This window comes from Aethalodelphis obliquidens, unplaced genomic scaffold (assembly GCF_003676395.1).
Source record: "Aethalodelphis obliquidens isolate GAN/ISIS:26980383/991018 unplaced genomic scaffold, ASM367639v1 scaffold102, whole genome shotgun sequence".
NCBI lineage: Eukaryota > Metazoa > Chordata > Mammalia > Artiodactyla > Delphinidae > Aethalodelphis > Aethalodelphis obliquidens.
The window spans coordinates 2403820-2414400 of NW_020838046.1; the positions used below are offsets into that span (position 1 = coordinate 2403820).

At 44.4% G+C, this 10581-nt stretch overlaps 1 pseudogene; it reads right to left on the bottom strand.

Moving 5' to 3' along the window:
• Positions 1-439: 439 nt before the first annotated feature.
• On the bottom strand, positions 440-2353 carry LOC113614739 (ATP synthase subunit beta, mitochondrial pseudogene; annotated as a pseudogene).
• Positions 2354-10581: the final 8228 nt, after the last annotated feature.

Here is a 10581-nt window from a genome sequence, read left to right on the forward strand (position 1 = left end):
ATGTGGTAGGCATCCTTTCTGAAGTTTGTTTTTGGTATCTTCTTTTGGCAGCCATCATGAATTTTATTTTATTGTTATTATTTTGGCCACGCTGCACGGCTTGCAGGATCTTAGTTCCCTGATCAGGGATTGAGCCCAGGCCACTGCACTGCAAGTGTGGAGTCCTAACCACTAGACTGCCAGGGAATTCCCCATCATTAATTTGAATGTAGTCAAAATAATTATTTTCCTTTTAGGATGTCTGTTGTCTTATGTTTTGTTCAAGAAATTTTTGCATATATATGTTCTCAATTTTCTTCTAAAAACTGGTTTTTTTTTTTTTTTTTTTGGCTGTGCCACACGGCTTGCGGGATCTTAACACCCTGACCAGGGATAAAACCCAGGCCCCAGCAGTGAAAGCGCCAGGTCTTAACCACTGGACTGCCAAGGAATTCTCATGTGTTGGTTCTTTTTTTTTTTTTTTTTTTTTTTTGAGGGATGTACATTTTATTGTAAATCTGAAATACTCTTCAGACAGAACACAATGTCTTCAGTCTAGGCTCTCATGGGGCTTACAGAGGAAACTGTGATTTTTGGATTAGGGGCAAGGAGAGGGACAGCACAGAGGATGAGTGCTTAGTTTGCCAAAAGGACCTCCTCACGAGTGCTCCTCAGCCAGCTTATCAGCTTTTGCCACAGCTCCTTCAATGGGTCCCACCATATAGAAGGCCTGTTCTGGGAGATGGTCATATTCACCTCCCAAAATCTGCTGGAATCCTTTGATGGCCTTCTTCAGGGGTACCACCTTCCCCATATGACTGGTAAAGACCTCAGCCACCTGGAATGGCTGAGACAAGAAACGCTGTATTTTCCATGCACGGGACACAGTTAACTTGTCTTCCTCAGAAAGTTCATCCATACCCAGGATGGCGATGATGTCCTGGAGGGATTTGTAGTCCTGTAGGATCTTTTGCACCCCACAGGCAACATCATAATGCTCATTGCCAACAATGTTGGGATGCATGATGCGAGAGGTGGAGTCCAGAGGATCCACAGCTAGATATCTGCCCAGTTCAGCAATAACATGGGACAGCACTGTGGTAGCATCCAAATGGGCAAAGGTAGTGTCAGGGGCAGGGTCAGTCAAGTCATCAGCAGGCACGTAGATAGCCTGTACAGAGGGGATAGATCCCTTTTTGGTGGTGGTGATTCTTTCCTGCATGGTACCCATATCAGTGGCCAGGGTAGGCTGGTAACCCACTGCAGAAGGGATTCTGCCCAATAAAGCAGACATCTCTGAGCCAGCCTGGGTGAAGCAAAAGGTGTTATCAATAAACAGCAATACATCTTGACCTTCTTGGTCTCTGAAGTATTCAGCTACAGTCAGTCCAGTCAGAGCTACCCGGGCCCGAGCACCAGGTGGTTCATTCATTTGACCGTACGCCAGCGCGACCTTGCAGGTAGCATCTTTCAAGTTGATAACACCAGACTCAGTCATTTCATGGTATAAGTCATTGCCCTCATGGGTCCTCTTACCAACACCAGCAAACACAGAGTAACCACCATGGGCTTTTGCAACATTGTTGATTAACTGCATGATCAGTACTGTCTTGCCAACTCCAGAGCCACCAAAGAGCCCAATTTTGCCACGGCATAGGGAGGCAGCAGATCCCCAACGTTGATACCAGTAGCAAGAATTTCCTGCTCAGCACTCATCTCCATGAATTCAGGAGCCTCAGCATGAACAGCAGCAAAGTGTTTGGTTTCGATGGGACCTCTCTCATCAATAGGTTCTCCAATGATGTTCATGATTCTATGCAAGGTCTTAGGGCCAACAAGAAGTTTGACTGGTGCACCAGAATCCAGGACTTTCTGGCCTCTAACCAAACCTTCTGTACCATCCATGGCAATGGTCCTTACCGTGCTCTCACCCAAATGCTGGGCCACCTCCCAAACCAGCCTGGTTTCCCTGCCTTGCACTTCCAGGACATTTAGGATGGGTGGCAGCCCCTCGTCAAATTGGGCATCCACCACTGCACCAATGACCGCCATGACACGCCCAGTGGCGGTGCCCGCCTTTGGCGATGGATATGTTTGAGCAGCATAGTCTCTGGCAGGCTGGAGCGCTGCCGAAGCAGCCCGCAGTAAGAGCTGGGCTTGGGGTAGCGGTGCTGAAGGGCTGAGTCCCCGCAAGCCCTCAGAGGCTGAGGCAGCGGCACACGACCCACAAGTCCCAACATGGTGGAGCTGGGGTGGAGACTTTTAGTCAGGTTTTTAAATTCATTGCAGCTTGATTTTTTTTAAATTGAAGTAAGGTTCGTATAACATAAAGTTAGCCATTTTAAAGTATACAATTTAGAGGCATTTAATACGTTCACAATGTTGTACAACCATCACATTTATGTAGATTCAAAACATTTTCATCACCTCGAAAGGAAACTCTATACCCATTAAGCAGTCACTCCCCATTCTCCTCCCCTAGACCCTGGTAACCACTAATCCACTTTCTGTCTCTGGATTCGCCTGTTCTGAACATTTCATATGAAGGAATCATATAGTTTATGGCCTTTTGTGTCTGCCTTCTCTAACTGAGCATGTTTTCAAAATTAATCCACATTGTACATGTTTCAGTATTTTATTCCTTTTTATGACTGAATAATATTCAATTGTAAGGATAGAGCACATTTTGTTTATCCATTCATCAGTTAATCAGTTGATGGACATTTGAGTTTTTTCCACTTTTTGGCTATTGTGAATAGTTGCTGTGAAAGTTTTTGTGTGGACATGCTTCAGTTTTCTTGAGTGCATACCTAGGAATGGAATTAAAGGGTCACATGGTAATTCCATGTTTAATCCGCTTGAATTTTGTGTATGACACTATATTCGTTTCCTAGGGCTGCTGTAATAAATTACCACAAATTGGGTGGCTTTAAAACACCAGAAATTTATTCTCCTATGGAAGTACAAAATCAAAGTGTCAGAGGGTCAAGCTCCCTCCAGAGGCTCTAGGAAGGATCCTTTCTGCCTCTTTCAGCTCCTGGTGCCCCAGGAGGTCTGGACTTGTGACTGTATCACTACAATCTCTGCCTTTGTCTTCACAAGGGCTTCTTCCTTTGCGTTCTTACATACATCATCTTCCCTCAGTGCATGTTTGCCTCTGTGTCTACATTTCCCCTCATAAGGATACTAGTTATTGGGTTGGGGCCCATCCTAATGACCTCTTGATTTGATTGCATCTGCAAAGACTCTACCTCTAAATAGCTCCCAAGCACAGATTCTGGGGGTAAGGACTTCGACATATCTTTTTCTGGGGATACCATTCATCCCATGATAGGTGCAAAGTAGTGATCTCGCTTTCATTTTTTTCAGAGAGCTGGTTGTCTAGAAAATTCTTCCCAGTCCTCTGGAGGGACACCTCAGTGTCTGAATGTGTGCAGGCCAGTTTCCAGGCTCTCTATTCTCTTCTCTCCTATTCTATTCTTGAGCCACTGTCTTGTCTTGATTACTACAGCTTCCTAATTGAGCTCTCACATCCAAGAGTCAGTGGTTAGAAAAATAGGGTCTGTTTCTTGCTTGGACAGCTTTCTCTGTTCTTGTGACCCTTTTATATGTGCTAACCTTGGCTCTGGCCATTGAAGGTCCAACAGTGACCACATGGAGGCCCTGGAACAGCTTTGTGGTATGCCCTAGAAATAACTTTGTCCAGAGCATGTCCAGCACAGCCCTGGGCCGAGGTGACAAGGATGTTGTATGAACTGATGCCCAGGAGAAAATAAGTTGGAGTCTTGAAGCTCTTTGGAAAGGCCAAAGATACGGGGGTTGAGCTGAAGAAACTGAGTGACTTTGTAGCAAAGCCATGGCTGTGAAAAGGTCCAGTTTCTAACCATGATAAAAGGGCAAGATTGCCAAGTTAAGTCACCCAGTTAATTGTGGCCCTTAATTTCTACTCTAGGAATTTGTGCAGCCCTAATATTAGCATTTGCAGGAAGGGAAGGCAGCTGTTGGGGGCAGGAGGCAGTTCCATAGTGGCTCCCAGGCCCCATGGTCTCTAATTTTAAACCATGAGAGGGGGAGGGAGGGCTCACAACTGTACTGCTGACACCAGTACAAGGGCACCCAGAAGTTCATTTTCCTTGGACACGTCAAAAAGATCTTCCACAAGCCTTTTCAAAGATTTGGCAAATACTTTTGGGCCAAAAAAATGTTTTTCATATACATTCCCTGGCATTTATTTTAGTGGATACAGGATATATTATTAAAATCCTTGTGTTACTTTAAATTGTTTAAATTCTTTTTTTAAAACATAAATTTATTTATTTATTTATTGTCTGCGTTGGGTCTCTGTTGCTGCGCGTGGGCTTTCTGTAGTTGCAGCGAGCGGGGGCTATTCTTCGTTGCAGTGCGCGGGCTTCTCATTGCGCTGGCTTCTCTTGTTGCGGAGCATGGGCTTTAGGCATGTGGGCTTCCGTAGTTGTGCCTCGCGGGCTCTAGAGCACAGGCTTAGTAGTTGTGGTGCGTGGGCTTAGTTGCTCCTCAGCATGTGGGATCTTCCTGGACCAGGTCTTGAACCCCTGTCCCCTGCATTGGCAGGCGGATTTAACCACTGCGCCACCAGGGAAGTCCCTAAATTGTTTAAATTCTTATATCAGTGTTGCTTCCTGAAACTCTCAAATTACAGGATCATTTTCGGACTTTCACCCAAGTTAGTCATCACAACTGAATTCCTCTTGAACACTGTGAAAAAACTTCCAGGACTGATGAGAGAATTTCTAGAATTTAACCAATAGCATTACAATTCCCCCAGTAGGTGGCCTAAAGCGTTGCCCAGGATTTGAAATCAATTTTAAGGATAGTTACTAATGTGAATAATAGTAACATAATTTCAAGCATGTTGTGTTTACTTTAATGTTCTGATTTGCCATTTTTTAAGATCCTGTTTTGTTTGATACGCTGTTTTTGTGGCAGAGAATGATTTACCCAGGAAGTCCGCTCTTTGCTACCTATCTCCACTGCCTTGTAGCAGTCATGGTTTCTGATGAAAAATAAGCTGTAAATCATATTGGGCTTCTCTTGCGTGTGGTGAGTTGTTTTTCTTGTGCGTATATTAGTGCACTTAATGGTGTCCCACATTTCTCTAAGATTGTCTATTTTCTTCATTCTTTATTCTCCCTGTTCTTTGGATTGCATAATCTCAATCAGTCTCTATGTTCAAGTTCATGGATTCTTTCTTTTGCCATTGACATCTACCATTGGACCCCTCCAGTGTGTGTTTCATTTTATAATTTTTTTTTACTGCTGTTCTCTATTTAATGAGACATCATCATGAAACCTTCCTTTCCTTCTTCCAGCATGGCTTCCTTAAGTTCTTTGAACAGTTATGATAGCTGCTGTGAAACTTTGTTAAGTACAACATCTGGTCCCTCTCACAGTTTCTGTTGTCTGTTTTTTTTTTCCTGCATATGGGTCACTTTGCTGTTCTTTGCATGTCTCATAATTTTTTCGTTGAAAGCCAGATATTTTAGGTAATATATTTTGGTAACTCTGGATACTGATTCCCCTACTTTTTCTCTGGGCTTGTTTTTGCAGTTGTTTGCCTATTTATTTGCTTAGTGATACAGCTAGACTCTTTTAGTGAGTCTGTTTCCCCGCCAGTGCAAAGCCTTTGGTGTCACTCCTCAGAGGGTGCAATTTAAGCATAAGCAAAGTCACCCTGGGATGCAGGGATTTTCAGAGGGCTCTCTGACTATCTCTTTCCTGATCCCTCCATTAAGCTGTTTCAGTTGATATCACACCCAGCTGTTGGGCTCCACTAACTGTTGGCTGACTGGTCTGCTGTTTTCAGCAATGCCCATAAACTGCTGCACAGTCTTCTGGCTAGTGTTCAGCTTTAAGGCCAGTCTCTGAGGTTTGTTCTTACCCCAGGAGGTCCTTCTCAGCTGTCTCTTTTTTTTTTTTTTTTTTTTTTGCGGTACACGGGCCTCTCACTGCTGTGGCCTCTCCTGCTGCGGAGCACAGGCTCCGGTCGCGCAGGCTCAGCGGCGGTGGCTCACGGGCCCAGCCGCTCCGCGGCACGTGGGATCTTCCCAGACCGGGGCACGAACCTGCGCTCCCTGCGTCGGCAGGTGGACTCCCGACCACTGCGCCACCAGGGAAGCCCCTTAGCTGTCTCTTTCCATGGTTCTCTCTGGTGAACTGGCTTGGTTTAGCTTTTTTCTCTTAATTAAGAGGAGCTACCGTTTTCAAGAGCACCCTGAGGCTTGAACATTCCTGCACTCTGTTTCAAGTGAGGTCAGTTCCTTTGTGGAGAGCTTTGGAGCCCTCTGTGAACTGCCTTTCCCCTGGGAAGAATCTGTGAGCTAACGCTCTTGTCAGCGGCAGCCTCTGGTCTTCTTGATTTGCTTCTCCTGGTGTGGAACCTCTGCTCTATAAGTGATTTGGGGTCGGGATAATCAGGACCCCCATAAGTTCAGTCTACCATGCCTCCATTCAGTGAGTAGGCACTGCATAGGGGAAGGGTGCCCCCAAACTCTCAGCCACACTCACCAGGAATTTCACTGCTTCAGCCTTGGAGCTGGAGGGAATGAGAAATGCTGGTGGCCTGCCCCCTTGGTAAGATGCCATACCCCCTGATCAGGAGCTGAAGGGAGAGGGACCCCCATCTTCTTGGCCATACCCACCCCAGGTGGAGTTCTGTCAAACAGAGCTGGGGGTCGTTTGGGTAAATCCCCTCAGACTCATCATTCTTACCAAGTTTTAGTAGATTTTCTTGAATCAACGTCTCTTCTTTTGCTGTGTGCGCTGAGGACAATTTTCTGAGATTATAATTTCTTTTTATTATTATTATTAGTGTTCACCAGTTATACGTGTTTTGCTGTGGAGTGGGTCTGCAGAGCTCGTCATGCTGCTATCCCAGAAGTGGACCCTCTGAACCTTGTTTCTGAACTAAGGCTGATGCCTGTGGTTCTCAAACCTCAAGGTGTTGGAAGAGGCTTAAAACCCCTGCCACCTGACGATTGGACTGTTTTGCATTGATGTGAATATCATGGGGTAAGAAATGGGAGATGACAAAGGAGCCTTCTCTCTATGAAGCCCCACAAGGCTTTGTAGACTTGTCTTGGAGAAATACCAGCCTCATTCCAACATTGGATGGACGTTCAACATAGCTGTGGATGCCGATGCACCTCCCAGCATTATTTGCAAAAATATGTGATGGTTCTTTAGTCTTGGTTACGAAATCTTTTAAAGGGCACAAGAAGAATTCTTCCAGAGGCATGAGGTCCCAGGGAGAGGTAGAGCCTTTTCGCACTAGGTAATTTCTGCAGGTGACTAATATTTTGCAAGCAAAATAGCTATTTATTTCAAGTGCTCAACATTTATAGTATTCCATTGTATGATAGCATGTTATCAGATGTTAACAGAATCAAAGCTTGAAATACTAACTTGAATTTTTAAATGGATATAAAGGATGGCTGTGGGTATGCACGTAACATGATCAATCCTTATAACTTTATGGTATTATTTTTTCACATGTGTTAAATAAGTGTATCCTCAGTAAAGTTTTCTTGTTACTATTACAAATGCCCCTTAAGATTTTAGAAGTAGATGGATCCAGGGGTGTTTTCCAGCAACTACAACCCATTCCCCCATTCTCAGTGGATATGAGCTGGGTGTCCAACAATTTGACTCAATTCTGACACTATCTGGAGATAGCATCAGACCCCACAGGTTAAGGGCTCAGTCCCACAAGGCCACCCCCATTTCAGATGCCAATCGCAAGTCCAGAGCCACCCACACTTCTGGCCTACTGGCTATACATCAGGGTTCCCATGACCCCCTTCTCAGGTTCAGTCATTTGCTAGAATGGTTCACAGAACTCAGGAAACACTTATGTATTTTTACTGGTTTATTATATAATAAAGGAGATCAGAGGAGGTGTGATCAATTATTAACTCCATTTCCAGACTCTCTTTCTTCTCTGGAGAATGGGGGTGGAGTGGGGTTGAAGATTTCAAGCTTCTAATCACAGCTTGATTTTTCTGGTGACCAGCCTCCATCCAGGAAGCATCCAGGAGCCCACCCAGAGTCACCTCATTAGAACAAAAGACAGTCCTATCACCTGGGAAATTCCGAGGGATATAGGAGCTCAGGATGTCAGGATCCAGGGACAAAGACCAGATATATATTTCTCATTATGCCACAGACCCTGAACTGTTTTAGCTACCCAGCTGCCCAGTACCTGACCATGAACTCTCTGATGAGGCTTGGTGGTGTGCAGACTTGGTTCTCAGTAAGATTCAGCAATTGCCTCTGAGTCTACCAAATTAAAGTTGTTTAATCCATTAAAAATCTTTTTATGAAATTCTTTGTCATGAGGATGTGAAAACTACAATTTTGAGCATGCAGGTGTCGCCTTTCCAATAACTTTTTCTGTAGTTGGTGTCTTATTTCGGGTTGCTATGGCCAAATACCATAGACTGACTGGCTTATAAACAACAGACATATATTTCTCACAGTTCTGGAGGCTGGAAGTCTGAGATCTAAGTCCTGGCAGTTTTGGTGTCTCGTGAGAGCTTGCTTCCTGGTTTATAGGCGGCCAACCTCTTACTATGTCCTCCTGTGGTGGAAGGGGCAAGGGAGCTCCCTGGGGTCTCTTTCATAAGGACACTAATCGCATTCCTGAGGGCTCCACCCTCATAACCTAATCACCTCCCAAAAGCCTCACCTCCTAATATCAACACACTGGGGGTTAGATTTCAGCATATGAATTTTGGGGGGACACAAACGTTTAGTCTGTGGCAGCTGGTTTAGCTCCCAGTGTCATGCTGTGCTGCCCCTAATTGACGGAACAACATGTAGTCTAAAACCAGGCCCCTCTGAGAGTCCATTAGGTCTGCACTGTGGACTCAGAGCTCTCTCAGATTCCTTCTGGAATAAAAGGATCTCTAAATTTGTTCCTGCCTGGGTTGCCAATGAAGAAAGGCACCAAATTGCTCGTCCCAAACACACACCTGTTTGAATGGGAGTGGGCACAGCTGACTCCCCATGGGAGGGACAGCCTTCGGGGTGAGACTGAAGGTCAGGCCCCCCTGCAGGTGAAGGCCCCTTTCTCCACTCATGAGGCCACCAGACTATCTTAGGAGGGAGGCTGAGGCTGTGACTTTGCTTTCTTTGGGTTTGGCTCAGGTAGGATTTTAAAATTAAGCCAACACTTTTCCTGCACACCTGTGATATGCTAGAGATAAACATATAAGACTGCATTCAGAAAATATGCGTGATTTTAAAAGGCCTTTGCCAATGCCTTCAGCTAAGACAGTATATAACCGGTGTTGAGAGATGTGTGTGCATTGCCTTGGTGGGGCAGAAGAGCTTATAGCCTGCACCTGAGAAACAGATACAAAATCAAGGTGCACTTCCTTAAGGAGGGTCTGTCCTGGGGCATTAGGGTCCCCAGCGCCTCTGCCTTCGAGTGTCTGTTCCCCATCTGTCCCTGTCTTTCCTTTCGTATAAAAGCTTTGCAGAATTCTGAACACAGAATAACCCCTGCATTATGTCATTTTTCTTCTAAACCTCGGCCAGAAGTACCCAGATGTAGACCGGATGTAAGCATTTGAATGATGTGGCCTCTGTTTTGCCTGATGGGCATGGAGCCTTCATTGTTACAAACACCTACAATTCAATCTTACAGTGACAGAAGTGAGCTTGTATTTCATTTGGTAATTTTCCAAACAATTTACTTTGTTTGAGAAAGTAACATTTCCTTTAGATTTCTCAATTATGGCATTAATCAGCCTAAGTTTGTAATGGATGATTTTTTTTTAAAAAAGTGGCATCCAAAAATAAAAATGAGGAGGCTCCAAACTTTGGTCTTGAAATGGAAACAAAAAGGATAACCCAGTTTTGAACTATGTTTAGGAGAATGAGAGGATTGGAATCAGAGATCTTTTCCACCGTAATAACATTTTATTGTCGTTGTATGAACGTTATGAAGTAGTCTGATGTGTATTACTGCAGAGAGGAGCAGACCAGGGCAACATACGGAAAAAGACAGAGATCTTCTTATCTTTATGGTGCAATTTAACACACATTAATAACATTGTGAATAAGGTTCTATTTTCAAAAACTGAATTAGGTTGTTTACATAAGGGAAATGATTTTAGTTTTTGAGGTATCTATTGTCGATACTTTACTATATGTCTATCAAGACTTTACTATCAATCTATTGTGTCTGGTGTCTATTGTCAGTACTTTACTCGGGGCAGAATCAACTTTATTTGCTCCAAATAGATTTTATTTTGATCCTGAAATATTACTGGAGAAAGTTTACTTTGAAGTGGGATATCTGTATTAAAGCTAGTTGAAAAGAAAACTGGTGTTTCCATGAAAACATTGCAGCATCACTTTACAGAACGCTTTATTTAGAATCTGCATTTCCCACCCCCTGGGACAGCTGGACTTTATCTCTTGCGTGGTCTTGGTGGAGTGTCTACTCTGCTCCACTCTTGGGTCACCTTTGTGGGGGGGCTGTCAGTAAGGGGCGGGTGAGGAGACCTGCACCCCAGGGAACTCCCACAGCCACTTAGTTTCTTGGAACTCATTTTTGTC